Source organism: Phocoena phocoena, chromosome 13 (genome assembly GCF_963924675.1).
Source record: "Phocoena phocoena chromosome 13, mPhoPho1.1, whole genome shotgun sequence".
In the NCBI taxonomy this organism is placed as follows: Eukaryota; Metazoa; Chordata; class Mammalia; order Artiodactyla; family Phocoenidae; genus Phocoena; species Phocoena phocoena.
The window spans coordinates 59,740,580-59,759,829 of record NC_089231.1 but is presented as its reverse complement, the minus strand read 5'-3'; the positions used below and the strand labels follow the sequence as shown (position 1 = coordinate 59,759,829).

At 46.1% G+C, this 19,250-nt stretch overlaps 1 protein-coding gene across 1 annotated transcript in view; it reads right to left on the bottom strand.

The window, feature by feature from the left end:
• The window catches only part of PTPRM (protein tyrosine phosphatase receptor type M), a 570,916-nt gene that overhangs the window by 62,279 nt on the left and 489,387 nt on the right, over positions 1-19,250 (bottom strand). The window lies entirely within an intron of this gene.

Genomic DNA, 19,250 nt, shown 5'->3' with positions numbered 1-19,250 from the left:
CACAGGTTTTTTAATGTTTACTTAACTACGTTTGGGTTATCTTTAAAATAAAGGGCATTTATAAGAATTAGAAGCTCACTTGGGTGATGACAATGATCGCTAGATCATCATTTAGTCTTGATTTTCTTACCCATTAACCTGGACTAAAAAAAAAAAAAAAAAAGATCAGGAGAGAAGAATGCATCAGGTGAGGGTCTTTTTAGTGCTAAAATTAGGACAGGTCTCCAGAAGAACTACAACAGTTTGGGGCTAAGATCTGAAAATGAATTTGAACACAAAAATTATTCTAAGTTGATCTGAGAAAGAAAAAAATTGGTGCTAGAAAAGGTCCCCCAGCCTCCTTCCCAACACTCCCTGTGCAGTTTTGCCCTGATCTTCCTTGTCCCTTGTCCCTTGCCTCCTTCCTGGGTGGTACCACGTGCTGCTGGATGTGAGCGCGGTCCCCTCCTGCACACCACTCAGCTCCTCCCACACCTGGTCCCACACCTGGGCAACTCAATGATGAAGCTGCTCAGGGTGGGCACCAGAGAGTCTTATCTTGGCTGACGATTCAAGATATTTTCATGAATGTTCATTGAAATCTTGTTTTTTTTTTTTTTTTTTTGAGGGGGAAACACGGAAGAAGGCAGGAACCCAAAGGTAAGGATTTCAATGCAAAATTTGTCAATCCTGTTTTCCTTTTCTCTTCAACATATTTCAAATTATTTCCTGAGACCCGAATACATTTTGATTCAGAGATACACGTCCCCAAACAAAATCAAAAAGCACACTGGAGACTGGGGCGGGGTGACCTCACTGACACCACGTGGTTTTAGCAGCTCCTGGTGGCGTCGGATGACTGTGGCCATTGTGAGCCAACACCGAGAGTCTCCAGATGCGTGCCTGGTACACAGGGCGCTTACTCTCAGTACCATACTGTCACTGGGCTGAAACTGGGGGAGGACCACCTGAGAAGGACCGCCTGGGGGGGGTGGCTAGGGATGTATTCCTAGCCTTTGATGTCTGTCTCCCCAAAGCTGGAAAACACCTTCAGTATGGGGAGAATAATCCACGGAGAGGTCACTGGAGATTGCTCTCAGGGTGGACAAACAGATAAACTCCTAAGACAAGGAAACAGCAGGCAAAGGATGCTGTGAACCCCGCTCCCTCTGGCATGAATGGCTGCAATGACAGCCCCGGAAGGTATCTGATTTCTGCAGTTGCTGGCTGCGTGCGAGCCCCATGTTCACTGTGGCCAGGCATTTACAGATGTTGGCACACTAGGCGGGAAGGTTATTCTCAGCAGCTGTCCCTGGGGGACCGAAGTGTTTAAAAGGTAAGGTCCTGAAATTTCAATAGCATCAGGCCAGGACCACATCCCACTTCCCTGGTGATCGTCAGCACGTACAGACCTCTCTCTGCTAAGCAGAGACGTGTGGACGGGTGTTCTTTTTTTTAACATCTTTATTGGGTATAATTGCTTTACAATGGTGTGTTAGTTTCTGCTTTATAACAAAGTGAATCAGCTATACATATACATATGTTCCCATATCTCTTCTCTCTTGCGTCTCCCTCCCTCCCACCCTCCCTATCCCACCCTTCCAGGCAGTCACAAAGCACCAAGCTGATATCCCTGTGCTATGCGGCTGCTTCCCACTAGCTATCTACCTTACGTTTGGTAGTTTGTATATCGGACGGGTGTTCTTACACCACCCAGCCCTGGAGAAGCAGCAACAAAGGGCAGAGAGAACTAGAGCAGAATGAAAACAATGAAAAGCTGTGAAAAGGGTAAGTGAAAGACATTCAAGGATGGCTCTATTGTGGAAGACCAGTTCTCTAGTTCATGGGCAGTGGGAGATATTAAAAATCATAATTTCAGGGCTTCCTTGGTGGCACAGTGGTTGAGAGTCCGCCTGCTGATGCAGGGGATATGGGTTCGTGCCCCGGTCCGGGAAGATCCCACATGCCGCGTAGCGGCTGGGCCTGTGAGCCATGGCCGCTGAGCCTGCGCGTCCGGAGCCTGTGCTCCGCAACAGGAGAGGCCACAACAGTGAGAGGCCCGCGTACCGCAAAAAAAAAAAAAAATCATAATTTCAAACCTTGATAGATGACTCCTACCCCCTCCTTTCTTTTCACATTCTCATTTCTATATAGTATGTTTTCTGTGTTAGAGCCACAGGAAGTCAAGGTCCTTTGGAGCTCATGGTGGTGTATGAGAGTTTTTGGAAGGGAAGAAAGGGTACAGATACGAATTGGTATTCCACTGTAAACAGGATAATTCCTAACTTCTTTTGAGCTGTTACTATTTCCCAGGTCTCTTTTGAATGTTTTACATGTATTATGTCATTAATTTAAAAATCACAACCTTATCTGATAGGTGCTACTCTTCTCCCATTTTACTGAAAGGAGACTGAGGCAGAGAGAGGTCAGCAAAGTTGTCCATGGGGTGAGGTCTAACCCCACGGGTCACAATGCCGCCAGGTAAGCATCCAAGGAACTGGGAAGGGCCCTACCTGACAGGTGTGTGTGTACAAGTCATCACGATCCCGGCAAGAGTAGAAGAGAAGGAAAGCCATGTCAACCACCAAAAACTACCTTTTTAAATGCCTTTTTATATGAGATCAATTTCCCTCCTTTAAGCCTCCCATGGTCCCACTGCTATAGAATAAAGGCCAAACTCGTGGGCACATCCTCTCCCAAGGCCCTTTCTCCGCGGCCTTGACCTCCCCTGCATCCGAGCATTTCCAGAACCCAGCACATCCTGGTTTACTCCCTCCGTTTTCACCGCCCACCCTGCCAAGCCACGTGCCCCCTGAATGACCAGCATAGCCTCACCCTCGGGCTCCCCCAGCCTGTTCTCCCCCATCTCAGCCACAGCTTGCCTCTGCAAAACGTTACTTTCCTGCTTAAAAAGCTTCCAAGGGGTTTCCACTGAGTAAAACCCAGATTCCTTAATGAGGCAAATGTGGTCCCGCACAGCCTGTGCCTGGACCGGGTCTCCAGTCTCGGCTTTTGCTGTCGCAGGTGCCACCTCCCTGGGATCCCTGCGACGATCCCCTGCCCGGACCCCTCCGAGCTTGCTTCATCCATTCTTATCCCCTTCCTGGCCCCTGGTGGGAATCTGAGTGTGCGACCCATATCCACGGGTGAGCACTTAGCCTGCTCTGTGCCAGGCACCCTGGGAGGGATGCAAAAGTGGTAACAGAAATATATCCCCTGCTTTCAAGAGGCTTGTGGCTGTATAAGGTGGGGATAAGGCAAGAACACACCACACTCGCATATAAAGTGCAGTAAGGTCAGCGTCCTGGGACTCCTGAACTTCAACTGAGATGTGCACACCTCTGCAGACACATGGAGATTTTTCAAGGGGGACATGGGTAGTTTCCAAAGTAGTAATTTCTAGACACGTAGCGGCTTTATGGACTCTGCCCAAACTGATCTCCCTGAGGAGTTCCAGGAACAGTGGTCTCTCTCAAACTTGACAAAGCCCTCACTCATCTTAAATATTACTATGGGGCACTGCCCCGGTGAAAAGACCTGCAGGTGTGAAACCAAGGGATGGACTGAAATACTGACCCTGGAAACTCACAGTGCTTCCTGCCTTCCCTTATGAAACATACTTATATAAAGGGAAAAATTTGGTGTTAAAAATGGGGTGTTTTGGTTCATCCTGAGATGCTCTGAATTCAGGACATCCGAAGTGGTAGAGGCTGGTAACACTTATTCTTTTAACTGGAACTGGGCTGTTCTGTAGGACAGCCAGGTTTTCCTGGATGCAAACCATGGATGAAAGTTTCATGTGCTTTCTTTCAGATTCGGTGTGCTTGAATCTGTAAGGTGGTTAAACTCTACTTATTGCACATCATAAAATATTTATTCTCATTATATCAATCCTCATTTTATACTAGAAAATAATTAAATATCGCCTATCTCCTATTAACAAATAAATGTATATAAACCTATGATGAAAATTTTAGACAACAACTTAAAATGTTCAAAGGGGGTACATAATTTTTTCAAACTTCTTTTGGGGATTCACAAGGGAAACCATTTGCAGACCACTGTCAGCCAGTGATGTATGTCTACAGTAGTCAATGTCAGGAAGAGATTGTACTTCTTCCTGCAGTGGTGGAGTGCAGAGTGGATGTGACTTTGGCGGGAGGAATGAGGGGGGGCAGGTCCTCTGGGTGAAACATCCAGTAGGGGCGACTTAGTACCACCTGAGTGGGGAAAGGACACATGGGAGCCATCTTGAGACAACATGCGAAATTTTTACAAGAATTGTGGGTTCAGACCTTATGAGTAGTAGAAGAAGACATTAAAACCACAACTAGGGAGCAATCTTTTAGACTGAAAGCCTACCTTCTAGGAAGAAGGCAGAGGAAGAAGTGTTTGGTTGTCTGAGAGGAGGTGGGCTCGGCCCGATGTGTGACGAGGTATCCACAGCCATAAGGAAGGGAGGGAGGGAGGGAGGGAGGGAGGGAGGGAGGAAGGAAGGGAGGGAGGAAGGAAGGAAGGAAGGGAGGAAGGAAGGAAGGAAGGGAGGAAGGGAGGAAGGAAGGGAGGAAGGAAGGAAGGAAGGAAGGGAGGAAGGAAGGAAGGGAGGAAGGAAGGAAGGGAGGAAGGAAGGAAGGGGGCCTGGAGGTGGTAGGCCCAGTGGGCTAGAAAGCTGAGCCCAGGTATCAAAAGATCAAGTCCAGAGGGAGCCCCTGAGCTTCCCGCAGATGCAGACAGACATCAGTGTCCAGAGTGGAGGGATCTACTCTATTTATTGAACAAAAACTCCTGAGAGTGCTCCCCTGGTGGCACAGTGGTTGAGAGTCCGCCTGCCGATTCAGGGGACGCAGGTTTGTGGCTCGGTCCGGGAAGATCCCACATGCCGTGGAGCAGCTGGGCCCGTGAACCGTGGCCACTGAGCCTGCGCGTCCGGAGCCTGTGCTCCGCAATGGGAGAGGCCACAACAGTGAGAGACCCGCGTACCACAAAAAAAGAAAAAAAAACTCCCGAGAAACAGGACAATGTTGAACACGAACAGTAAAGAACCGTAAACAAAGAGATCATGCTCCATACCAATTAATGAGAGGGAAAGTTATAAAATACTCTAGATATATTAAAAAATATTAATATCTTCTGAGGATGGCTCCCTGCCATCCACAAGGCCGGTGGAAACCAGCAGTGGAGACATCCAGGCAGTGACGGGAACCCCAGGGCCCGCGATCACCTGGTGGTGATTCTGGGGCAGGAAGGTCACACAGGGCTGGGCAGGGGGACAGGCCCCTGCTGGCCTCACAGTGCCACTGACAGGCTCCCTGGCGCAGAGCAGGGGCTCAGGTGGGCTTCAGGCCTGGGCTGGGCTGCCACAGGAGCCGGTGGGTCATAGATGCATCAGCTGACCTTTGAATCAGACTGGGGTCGACAGGGCTGCCCTTGGAGGACAGTTTTGGATGCAGCCGAGCAGGATTTTAGCGAAGTACCATTGCTTTGTCAGCAAAGGAGCCGAGGGCTCTGGGCTGGAAAGTAAGGGGACCTGGGAAGCGGGCTGAGAAGGATGGTGGACAATTAAATGAGGCAGGTGGATGAGTCCTCAGGCCAGGTGTGTTTTACATGCACCATCTCATTTATTCAGCATCACAACTATGTTTCTATCTGACGATGAAAACCAGGCTTAGGAGGCTAAGTGACTTTGATACTGGGATTCCCACCCACATCAATCCAGGTACATTCTGAAAATTTCAGAATGACCCCCAAAGCCCAGGGGCCTTGTTTGTGCACATCAGCCTTTAACTACCTGATAGGACTGGATGGTGTGGGGTGCACACCGAATGGCAGAGCACAGAGGAAAGGGGCGGGGACCCCAAGGGCAGTGCAGCTGCAGAAACTAGGAGTCCTGGCTTTGTGCACTGGCCGGGCGTAGGCTTGGTCAGGCCCTGTGGCATCCAGCTCACTCCATCGGAACCGAAGACCCCTGATGCTGAAAGACCCCTTTTCCGATGTGGAAAAGAGAGGCCTAAGGTTTATGCATTCATTTTCAAGCTCATAAATAAAAGTCGCCCTATGGGCTTCCCTGGTGGCACAGTGGTTGAGAGTCCGCCTGCCGATGCAGGGGATACGGGTTCGTGCCCCGGTCCGGGAAGATCCCACATGCCGCGGAGCGGCTGGGCCCGTGAGCCATGGCCGCTGAGCCTGCACGTCCGGAGCCTGTGCTCCGCAATGGGAGAGGCCACAACAGTGAGAGGCCCGAGTACCACAAAAAAAACAAAACGAAACAAAACAAAAAAAAGTCGCCCTAAATTTCTGATCCATTATTGTTATCGCTGCTGCTGGAGATAATCTAGAATAAGTATTATGAAGTCAGTTACTCAACGTTCCAAACATCAGATGTCCCTTCAGTGGTTTCTGAATAAGTTTTTATTACAAAACTTTGAGTTTTCAATCTGATGCTTCTTTAACACTTACGTTTATAATTTTACATTTAGTAGCTTTTCATTTTTGCAGCAGTGAAACGTAAAAGGTAGAATATGCCACCATGCTTTACGGACTGCATCTGTCTGGTATGTCACAAAAGTGACAATGGTGACACAGAAAGCAGTTGGCTTCTGCATTAATAATTAGTAATCCTTAACAACACTTATTTGATAGGTGCATCTGCTCTCCCCTGAGGCTACTTAAGTGAAAATCATGGAATTTTTATGAATAATTTTTGGTTTCAGCTGCAGAAAAAGAAAAGTGAAGTTGAGACGGCTAGGTTCACAGGATGAAATTTGCTTATTTTCCTGAATTGTTAAGAATATCCCCCCCCCGATTACCATTTGAAAGAAACAATAAAAATCAACTAAAGATTTAGAAGCAAACACTGAGAAATTGTTCTGTGATGGGGAAAACTTGGGAATACTTTATTTAACCTAAATTCAAAAATATAACTGGCAGCATTTTCTAAGGACAGCTCTCATGTGAAACACCCTTTATGTCCAGCATTACAGGGTTAGAATGTTCACCAGTGGAAATTTAATTTAGTGACCAGTCCAATGGAATTTTAATTTTAATTTAGTAAAAGAAGAAAAGATTGGCATTGAAGCTATAATGAAATAATGCCTTATTAGAAGTAGGGTTATACCTAAATAGACATTTCTCCAAAGAAGATATACAGATAGGCAACAAACACATGAAAGAATGCTCAACATCACTAATCATTAGAGAAATGCAAATCAAAACTACAATGAGGTATCACCTCACACCAGTCAGAATGGCCACCATCAAAAAATCTACAAACAATAAATGCTGGAGAGGGTGTGGAAAAAAGGAACGCTTTTGCACTGTTGGTGGGAATGTAAATTGATACAGCCACTACGGAACAGTATGGAGGTTCCTTAAAAAACTAAAAATAGAACTACCATACGACCCAGCAATCCCACTACTGCGCATATACCTTGAGAAAACCATAATTTCAAAAAGAGTCATGTACCAAAATGTTCATTGCAGCTCTATTTACAATAGCCAGGACATGGAAGCAACCTAAGTGTCCATCGACAGATGAATGGATAAAGAAGATGTGGCACATATATACAATGGAATATTACTCAGCCATAAAAAGAAACAAAACTGAGTTATTTGTAGTGAGGTGGATGGACCTAGAGTCTGTCGTACAGAGTGAAGTAAGTCAGAAAGAGAAAAACAAATACCGTATGGTAACACATATATACGGAATCTAAGAAAAAAAATGTCATGAAGAACCTAGGGGTAAGACAGGAATAAAGACACAGACCTACTAGAGAATGGACTTGAGGACATGGGGAGGGGGAAGGGTAAGCTGGGACGAAGTGAGAGAATGGCATGGACATATATACACTACCAAACGTAAAATAGATAGCTAGTGGGAAGCAGCCACATAGCACAGGGATGTCAGCTTGGTGCTTTGTGACCACCTAGAGGGGTGGGATAGGGAGGGTGGGAGGGAGATGCAAGAGGGTGGAGATATGGGGATATGTGTATATGTATAGCTGACTCACTTTGTTTTAAAGCAGAAACTAATACACCATTGTAAAGCAATTATACTCCAATAAAGATATTTAAAAAAAAAAGAAGTAGGGTCGTAAGTGATGACTTAATTAATGACATTAAACAGTGGGATTTTCTTTTTTGGTTACTACATTTCCATGGTTCTCATGCAATGACAAATCCCTTCTTATACTGGAGTAGGTTTACCCACTGCCTGAGTCTTTTTTTTTTTTTTTAACTTATCTACTTCTTTTCCTTTTTTAAATTGAAGTATAGTTGATTGGTGAGCAGGAACTTGCTGAGTACCCTGTTTCTCCTAAATTGGCTCACAAGGCGCTCCTCTTATATCTGAAAAAACTAGGCATCCACTGTGTGTGCATCCACTTCCTCTAGGACACACCATCCACGTGGTGATGTTTACACCTCACTCATACCATCCCCTAAAATTCTCCTTTCAGACTGAAATAAGAAAGTGTGCCAACATGAACTGTGCAAACATTCATGGCTTTCTCTAGATAATTAGTGTCATGGGATGTCAGTTTCCAGGTGCATTACTAGAACATATGAAATCCTGATTGGACACCAAAAGGTCATGTCAGATTTAATTACGAGAAAATCGGTATAAACCAAACACTAATGGACAGGCTACTATAAAATCTAAAACAGCTTGGGAAACCTCTGTCTGTAGTATCAGTCATAACCCCTCAACTCTTGGCTCTTTTTTGATTAATAATCTGACTTTCATCTTATTCACTAAAAATAATTATAAAATACTTAAAAACAATAAAATAGTAGGTATTATTTAATGTGTTAATAAAGATAAATTTAATCAATAGCCACTTTCTTCCTAAGAGATACCAGGAACTTCGTATTTCATCGTCACCTTCCCATTTTTTATATTTGTATTTTCTAGTATCTTAATTCCAATATGAGTTCATCCTACGTTGATTGGTCATTATTATAATTCTTCTTCTGTTATACATTTTTATAGCCTTCATAATTTTTATTGTGGTTTTCCTTAATTTATCTTTACAAGGAGAAGTTTGTGCATTTCCACACCACTCTTAACTATGTCTCAAGTCAACGGTAAAAACATAAAGAAGCACCTTTTTTTTTTTTTTTTGTGGTACGCGGGCCTCTCACTGTTGTGGCCTCTCCCGTTGCGGAGCACAGGCTCCAGAAACGCAGGCTTAGCGGCCATGGCTCACGGGCCCAGCCGATCTTCCCGCACCGGGGCACGAACCCGTGTCCCCTGCAACAGCAGGCGAACTCTCAACCACTGCGCCACCAGGGAAGCCCAAGAAGCACCTTTTTTTTTTTTTTTTTTTTTTTTTTTTGCGGTACGCGGGCTCATGGGCCCAGCCGCTCTGCGGCATGTGGGATCTTCCCAGACCGGGGCACGAACCCGTGTCCCCTGCATCAGCAGGCAGACTCCCAACCACTGCGCCACCAGGGAAGCCCCAGAAGCACCTTTTTAAAAACAGTAAACTCAAAACAAAATGACTCAAGTGTTCTGGATACCTTCTTCCTTTCCCTCACCCATTATTTTAAGACCTTAAAAGAAGAAAATAAATGAAAATAGTGGCTTTGAGACCTAACTTTGTCATAATATTTTTAGAGGTTTTCTTTTTTCTTAAGCAAAAGCTACATGTGTTAAAATCAATTTATTTTTATTTATTATTAATTAATTAATTTATTTTTTGTGGTACGCGGGCCTCTCACTGTTGTGGTCTCTCCCGTTGCGGAGCACAGGCTCCGGACGCGCAGCCCCAGCGGCCATGGCTCACGGGCCCAGCCGCTCCGCAGCATGTGGGATCTTCCTGGACCGGGGCACGAACTCGTGTCCCCTGCATCGGCAGGCAGACTCTCAACTACTGCGCCACCAGGGAAGCCCGAATCAATTTATTTTGAATCATTTCAAAATAAAAGTCTACAAGATCACCCATGGAAGCCTTAAAATAATTTCTGATACACAAACAGTCCAGCCCCACCCAACACAGACAGGCTGCAGAAACAGGCCAAGAGCACACGTCTTGCCCTTTGTCTCCCTCTGATTTCCCCCTCTGTTCCTCTGTCATCATTATTCTCTTTCCCAGATCATTGCTCAGCCCCATTTTCTCCTCCAGTGGTTTCCTGGCCTTCCAAAGCTCCTCTCCAAAGCATCCTTGTGCGATTCTTATATCGGAAATTGGTTTGGAAGAAGCCTCTTGGGAAGGGACTTGTCTGGTCTTTGGAATTAAGCTGTTTTCACTTACACGTAGTCTGACTCTAAGGATGCATCAGAGAGGCCTCAGGACTCCACGTTGGTGTTCTTTGCTGCTATCAGAGACGGTCAATGTCTGCAAGACTTCAAAAACTGAAGGAACATATGCTTCCTGCAGTTGATGAGTTAGCTTATTGTCTTTGCGACCCACGTTTGTTTAAAAGTCAACAACAGCGACGATAATTTTTGTAGTCTGGAGGGGCATGCAGGATGCTGGTGAAAATGTAAGTGGTTCCCTTTGGTACATCCTGGAAGAAGCACTAACAGGTGTAGAATGTATGAGCTTTTATGAAAATGACATGAGCATACGCTATACTTGGGTTAAAGCCTGACTACCTATGCGCTTTGAGCGATGTGTTTTCGGAATCAATGGAATAATGATAAGAATTTTAGCTAATACTTACTGAGAGGTTGCTGGCAGAGCTGGAATCTGAGCCTCAGCAGTGTAACTTCAGTGTCTACACTCTAACTAACCACTCTGCTCTACTGCCTCTTGCAGGGGAAAAAGCCTTGTCCTAGTTACTGACATAAAACATATTTGTATATGGAAGCAATTTTACGGCCAAATAAAATCTTTAGGTTTCAAAGATTTGATTGTGACCATGTTGCCTAAGCAAAGGAATATTTGTGAACAGAACCAGTAACAGGGTGACTCCTGGCAGGACTAGAATGTTCCAAAGCATTTCTGGAAGCCCCATCTACCTAAATGAACCGTTACTTGGATTTTGTTCCTTTCGGACTATACTCAGCCCTCCTCTAGAATCACGCCACCCTAGCAGTTATATAAACACTTGCAGCTTGCAGTGGTGCCCCTGTGAATGGGAATGCAAAGGCTGCTATTATTCTTGACGTGGAAACTCAAGGCTAAAGGCAGGTAAGTCATATGTGAGTGGCAGCAAAGATGAGGCCTCCAAAGAGGAACTTGTGTATAGAAGACAACGGCAGGGTGGTGGGCAGCGTGTGGCAAGGGTCCAATCTCAGATCCAGAGACGAGATGCATTCCCACTGGTCCCTGATCCCCGCGACAGGCTTGATGGAGATACCGCGCGAAGAGCTGCGAGAAGGCGGATGAGAAAGCGTCTGCAGCCTCGGGAGGGAGCAACATGACAAATGTTCACATTACAAGAGCCTCTTGCTGGCGGAGTCACAGAGCATCCATCAGGCCTGTCTCCAAAGAGAACCCTCGTGCACTCATCCTGAGTGCTTGTTCACGCTCTAAAGAGGGGCACGGAGAGAAGGCCATCAAGGAGAAAAGAAAGAATGGCAGGCTTCAGAGTGGAGGGGTTGGGTGACCCAAAGGATCTGCCTGCCTTCTGTCAAGGAGAAGCAAAGTGAGAAGGGGAAAACCTCCACATGTTTCAGGGGCCACTGCCAGAGAAATAAAAGCTTGCATTACTAACTTCTTTAATTAAGCTTTTTTTCAGTACACAAGTGGGATCCATTTTTATTTAAGAAAAAGAGAATGAATGTGATAAATTAATAACGTAGAGGTAAGCTGACACCCTAGGCACGGCGGAGTGCAGGCAATCTCAAGTTTTCGACGGCACTGGGAAATCTCCAGAAGCATCCCTTTGAGTGAGAAGGCGAGAAAAAGAACTTGCAGTGGCTAGAAACTTCCTCAAGTTTGCTGCCTTGAGAAACTTGTCCAAAACCGTATCGATGGGCGATAAAGGACCCTGGTCCCGAGACGCAGGAAGAGTGTGGTTCTAGGGCAAAATCAGGCCTCACTTCTCCACCTGCTCAATGGTTTAGGGCTGGGAGAGAGAAACAGCTAAAATACTGCCCAAATCTGACGTTGCTGTAAACTCACAGATTGGTAACATTGGTTGCTTATATACATGGCACACTGTGTAATTCCCGAGCCATGCTCTATTCCCAACCCTGCACTTAGCAGGCACTTGGTAGATGCACAGAAATATTGCTTCAATTTTCGATGAACTATGCCTGAAAGGAACAGCTTGGCTTTGCAAAGAGGGGTGAAGGCCGGGGTAGGCAAGCCCCAGAGAAAGCACCTGGGGGGTGAGTTATAGCTCTGTCCTTTCAGGACGGAACCTGGAAGAAAGATGTGACCTCCTACGTTTTCCTCACTGTTAACCAAGGCCCCTTAGGAGGCTGGAAACACACGATGCTCCCCCTAAGTTGAACACGGCGTACGCACTATTCAAATACGAATGTTCACCCGTACAGTTCGCAAATCCTTTTGCAATCGTGACTCATTTGAACTGACATGATGAGAGTCACTTAAATCTATTTGTGCTTTAAGTTTCAACCGTTTCAATTACAAAACAAGAGAGTTGGACTTAAAGGTTTTTTAAAGTTTCTACCATCTCTAAAAGATGCTATCATTTTTCTACTTCAAATCAGGAACACTTCTAAATTACTCTGAAAGATTTAAAAAGCATTTGTTTCCAGGCAGTTGAGGACCCAGTACCTGTGAGACAGCATTTGTCTTCAAATTATTCTGTATCAACTTAGGTTCTGTTCCTTGAGGGATATGTTTCTGCCATAGCATCTGTGACAACCCTGAAGGATGGTACCTAACATGATCTATTTTTGGTTTCATCTTTTAATATGCAAGCTGACTTTAAACGTTCTCCCTTCTAATGAGAGAGTTTATTAAGAGCACAGGGCTGAGCCATGTCTGTGATCCGACCTTTTGGCTAATTGGCCAGTAACTTTTGAAATTAATCTGGTGAAGAAAAACTATTGTTTTAAACGAAGTTTGTGGTTAAGCTGTTTTTTTGAAACTGTTCATTTTCCCTTGGAGACCTGCAGATGGAGAGTAAGATGAAGGTGGGCCCTGCATGGAGACCTTGGCCCTGGGTGTCGGGAATACCTAGACCTCCTCAGAGGTCACTGTTTCTCTAGGTATAAATCACACTTCCTCAAAGCCTCCCTATTTAAGTTTGGAAACTAGAGCATACTCCAGTATACCGGGCAATACTTTTAAATCAACCTCTAATAGGATATGATAAGTGAATCCAATCATAACCTACAACCCACTGACAATGCGGGAACAGCTTAGCCAGGAAGAACAATAGCTGCTAATGGAGAATTTGTACCTGAGGTGTGCACAGAGCTGGTGCTTGGAGGAAGGAATAAGAACAAAAGTTGTTTACTGAGGGCTTAGCTTTTGATTTAAAAAAATGTTTCCTTTCAATTCTACTGAGAAATAATTTCAAGTGCTCATCTCCACCTGGAGGTCAGAACCCAGGAGACAAAAGCTCTTTACAGAGTGTGTAGAACTTGCACTGACCCTCTGGCAAGTCTCAACTTGCTGAGGGAAGCAGCGTGCGCTTCTAGGTACTGGTAATTACTGCTTCAGACGCCTGGGAAAATTGAACCCATATTCATCTTTCTGAAAATCCTTATTAACAATGTTCATGCCACACAGGGTATGTGGATGAAATGCAGAAGAAACACAAATGAAAAGTAAACAGAATGGAGTCACTGTAGCAAAGTTCCAACTGTTTTGCAGTAGTGGAGGATAGGAGGTATTTCCACTGTAAACCTTCACACCCCACGTTTTTATTATTTTCATGTAAGAGTCTGCCCCTAGCTCAAAGTCTCTGGAGGAAATTTGCTTTAGGTTTCTCTTTTCCATATTAGTAACAGCTTATAATTATGGACAAATAAGACTGACTATCTAAGGTGTAGTTGGGGGGCCATACATGCATGAGCAGAGTCAGCGGAGAGCTAAGCAAAGTGACTTCGACAAAGTGGACAGTCTCCAAAAACAGTGCCTTGATTTACTGACATGTTGAAAGAAAAAGTGTTCACGAGAACAGGAGGTGACCAGCCCTTAACTTAGAACAGACACAGTCACAGATACTGGAGCTAAAAATCCATCCAGGTCAGTAGACACCGTGTCAGGCCAGCGGAGGTGCCGTTTGGCTTGGATGGAGTATTCTACTGCCTGGTTGGTGCTGGGCACGTGGCAGCTCCCCATTCACGCATCTGCTCATCCCTTCACTCCCTCCCGCGCTCCTGCCGTCCCACTGGGCATCTGCTTCGTGCCCGCCCTCCACCAGGCCGTGAGTAGACGCTTGTGGATCGCTGGATGAACCCTGTGGCCCTTCTGCGGATGCCAGGCCATGAAGCAGCCTTCTGCTGAAGCATCTTCCTCTCTGGCTCGCCTGAGACACAGACTACCCTTGCCAGGCTGAGGGCAGTTCTGTCCGATGGACAGTAAGTCTCTCTCAGTTCCTGGGTCTATGACTTGGAGTCCTGAGATGTGACACTGAGCGTTCAGAGTCTCTGGGCGGGAAAGATGAACATCTTTTAAATTCTAGATTGTTAAAATCCATATAATTTACTCTCCTTGAGTATAGGTGCCCCGACACCCACTTTACCGTTTCTTTTTTTCTGAATTGTGCTAATTCGACAGGGTTGGCCACCCATCTAGAGTTCTGAGCTCGGCCTTGATCTTGCCATGCAGAGTCTCTCTGTTACCATCAGCATTAACTCCTTGGATCAGCTAAGCCCTGGACCAGGGTGTCTTCCAGATGCCCAGCTGGGAACAAGGCGACTCCAAACGCTCAGTGTCGTATTTCAGGACATTTAAGACAATTTTAATTAAGAAGCATTTTCAGGGATGAACGTATCATAGAAAATTTGCTTTTTGAGATGCATCACAACTTAGGAGGAAGAGGTTGGATCCTAGACTCATTTTGTAAAAGATTCACCACGTGATTTTGGGGGGTGAGCTTCATGAGGCCCACTTTCCTGCCCCACCAGATACTAGAGAGATGCTTGCAGAGCCCTGATGCAAGGCACAGGCACTCAGCTACGTGTTAGTTCTCCCCATGGGCCTCAAATCTATTTATGAAATGAGACGAGTAATATCTTAAATGGTCAGAGGACAGAAAATACATTAAATTAGTTACAGCACAAAGCCTAGTACGTAAAAGGCACTTAATATTTACTGAATGATGGACAAAGAAAAATGCCAAGTTTCAGAAAGGAAAGTACTATATAAACCCAAAGTACGAATACAGAAAGAAAATGTATCTACCATTTTTTTCTTAAATGAGAAGGAATCACACTTAAAAATCAACAGTTTTGACACTAGAACATATTTAATATTAGAAAACATACTTTAGTTGTATGAAACCTGGATTGTTGAGTAAAATAAAAACTACAACTGCCTCCTGCCATTCCTGTTGTCTGAGTCATTCATTTCTATCCCAAATTTTCTTGTGGTTACTCCCTGTTATCTTTGTTTGCAGGTTTTTCTCTCCAGGATAATTCCACACTAATTAATCTTCTTAAAGCACTGTTTTCACCACCACAAGGCGTAGAAACATCCTTCCTTTTTCCCTCCCTGCCTTTCATTAAATAACGCTCCTTATTCAAAGCCTTTTAATGTGTCCTCACTTTACCTGTCAGTTCTTTGTTCTTAACCCCTCTAATTCAGGGGTCTTAATCTAGGGGGTATAGATCTTTCAGGCTGGATTTTAGTAAGCTGGAGAATGCCTGAACTTCTGTGTAAAATTGTGTGTCTGTGTGAATTTGTCCTGAGAGACGATCCATTTCAAGAAGCGACCCAGAAGACCTAAGATGCCGTGGATGAAGACCCTTCCCCCTCAGGCGGTCTCCCTCCTGCCCACTGCCAGGGGCTGTGCTCCTCCTGGACCTTGGGTGCCCTACCACTCGGCCCATCCTCTGGATGAAGACCTGCCTCCCCCTCTACCCTCCGTCCGGCTCCTCTGAAACCCGGCCAAGCACGGGTGCCCTACCCCGTGACTGCGATGTGCTCCCCCGGATTTCCTATCCTCTAGGTAGGATCTCCCCGTGCTTCTGTGCATCTCCAGCCCACAGATGAGCTTGGAAGTGAGGCAGAGGGATGGGGTGCTGGACAGCCATGTCCATCCCAGACTTACAGCCATTTCTTCCACAACTGCCTCACACTGTCTTTCCTGAGTTCTCTGAAGCAGGACCCTTGAAGTCAGTTTGAAAAATAAACGTAAACAACAATGAAGAGAACGCTTCTCGTTCTTGCACCACGTGGCTGGCAGGCGTTCTCCCGAATCGTCTTGGAGGATTACGATCCGTTCTGGGTGACCCTACCCGCCTGTGTACTGCCTCTCTCCATGAACCAGCTTTTGAAATCCCAGCTCTGCCCCGGCTCTTTGTGTGGACAAAGCAGCCACGGACGTGAGTTCCTCTCCTCTGATCCCTGGCACGCCAAGTGGTTAAGTGCTGAGTGTTATACTTGTATTAATGGCTGGCCAGGTAGATGTGATGAAGTGCATACCGGATCATCAGTATATTAGCTGCCAGATGGAAAACAATGAAAGGGTGGGGAGACGGGAAGAACACACCCAAAAAGCCACCGATCTGGCTTGAATGCGGTCCCTTCAATTTGCAGGAACATTACCATTCTCATCAAAGGTCAAAGTCAGTTACTGGTGGAAAAAAATCAATAAAGTTGAGGGAGGGGGAGAGGCTGAAGGGATAAATTCATGACACGCCCTCTGCATTGAAGGGACTTGCTAGAAATCTATGTGATTTCCAACTCTTGGGGATAAAACCAGTTGTCAGGAAAATAGACGATTCATGTAGTTTCAGGGGTTCCTGCTGTGAAGTGATTTTAAAGACTCATCTCAGTGCAAAATAGAGACGAAAAAAAAAGAGCAAAGGAGGGATTCAAAAACTGCACCTGCCTGTTAGACTTCATCACCCTTTTTGCTGGACTTTGAGCATCAGCTTGTTTGTGGTTTTTGTGTTTTTAATGAAAGCTACCCACGAGCATGTTCTATTTACCTTGCCCAGGTCAATTACTGCAGACGAGCAGGAATCTTTATTACCGGCAACCCGAGGCCACCAGTTACACTGCGCTTGCGGCACACGCTAGGAAAGACGTTCTGACTTACCAGTCTGCACGTCACGGTCTGAAGGTATGACTCATAACATGATGGGTACTGTCTGGACTGCATATTAGATTAAAAATCTGCTCACTCCTTCCTCCTCCTGCTGCACCAATAATAGCGATGGAAGGACTGCCTGGTCGTGGAGTCCAATCTGTAGCCCACCCAGCACCGAGGAAAGGGCCACGCTCGGTGAGCAGCGGGGTACCCTTCTCTGCTAAAGGCACCGTGGCGGTCTCCTACAAATGTTACATTTGCTGCTTCTCAGCTGCCTACAAGTATATTTGCTCATGAATGCTTGAGAGGTTGAAGGCGGCCAAGGACGACTGCTAAGCAGTTAGGTATGGTGACCGCCCTCGGGGACAGAGGGGCGGAGAGAATGAACGAAGGGAGGGGACCCATGTAGGGCTTTGCGGGTTTCCATCTCTACTTCTGCTGGCTGTTGAGTCACGTGAATCTACGGTGAAGACTGTGAAAATTGGAATCAGATTTAATTTTTTGCTCATACTTTCTATGAAAACGTGGGCTGCTAATCAAGAACTCTGGAGCGTTCTGTATATTTTGCAATAAAATTTTCATGTAAATTTGTAAAAACTGCAAATTTCAAATAATCATCAGGTGCATTAAATCAGAGCTGTTATGACCCTGACTTGGGGGCATTCTGAAAGCCTTGCGGATTCATGTGAAGCACTAGTGATGGTTCCTCCACAGGCATTGGTTAGTTCGGTTTGGAAGCTCCCAGGGTTGGACTCAGAGGTCTGGAAACACGTCCTCGTTCTGTCTAGATGTGAGACAAGCTGGGCACTTGCTCTCTGAAGCCCTTAGCACCTCCTAACAAGGGCCTGCCTTGTGCCAGGCTCACACCGGGCACTGTCTGTGCAGTGTTTCTTCTGACTGCAAGGCGACCTTGGAAGGAGACTTTACTGACGTCATTCCAGGGAAGGAAACACACTGGACCTGGGTGTAGAATCTGTAAGTGGTGACATAAGACTGGACCCTACGAGTGGTGCCACCAGGCTTTTGCTGTGGCCGTGGGGATTGAGGGTAAGGCTCCATTTTGGCTACACCCAGAGTTTGTCCACCCCAGAGCTCTGGTGCCCAACACCACCAGTGGGGAAAAGCCAAATGTAGCTCTTTAAGTCAACATTAAAACTTCAAATTCAGTTCCTCATTCACAGGGCATACTTTTTTTTTTTTTTTTTGCAGTACACGGGCCTCTCACTGTTGTGGCCTCTCTCGTTGCGGAGCACAGGCTCCGGACGCGCAGGCTCAGCGGCCATGGTTCACGGGCCCAGCCGCTCCGCGGCACGTGGGATCCTCCCAGACCGGGTCACGAACCCGTGTCCCCTGCATCGGCAGGCAGACTCTCAACCACTGCGCCACCAGGGAAGTCCCGCAGTGCATACATTTTGAGTAACAGTGACCACGAATGACTAGCGGCTACCATGCTGGCTGGCACAGACAGAGAAGATTTCCACCAACGCAGGAAGTTCTACCGGCTGCTGCTGCTCTAAGTGTTGGGATTCTGGTCTCTGGCTACGACCGCCTCTTCTACCTCGTGACTCATTCACTGAACTTGGCCTCAATCCTTTAGCGCCTTCCTTCTCCTCGTGGCGCACTGGACACCTCTGACCTACCCGCCTCCAAGCTGAGACTTTTCCATCCATGATTCCTTGTCATCCTTGATTCCCTTGCTCCTTTGACTTGCTCTTGGGCAACCCCCGGCCAACCCCCAAATGTTGGCAGGTTGCATCCTTTGGATTTCCCTGTTACTGTTTCTGGGATATGATGCATTACCAGAAACGATGATAAAATAATAAAAGGGAGAGAACGTATTCTCTATTCATCCCTAACTCTTCAACCCTGGCAGGTCCTCTCTGCTTCCCAGCACTTCTTTGGTTCACCTTGTATTGACTCACCAACTCATCCCTGACAATGCCTCTTCCTGAAATCCTCAGATCTCCCACGATCCTCACCCTCTACAGATGACCCGCCCCATCGCTGGTGGGGTACAAAAACCACGCCATGTATATATATGTACAATTGAATCACTTTGTGATTCAATAGCAGAAATTAACACAACGTTGTAAACAACTATAGCTGAATAAAATAAATTTAAAAAAGAACAAAACCACGCCATGAAC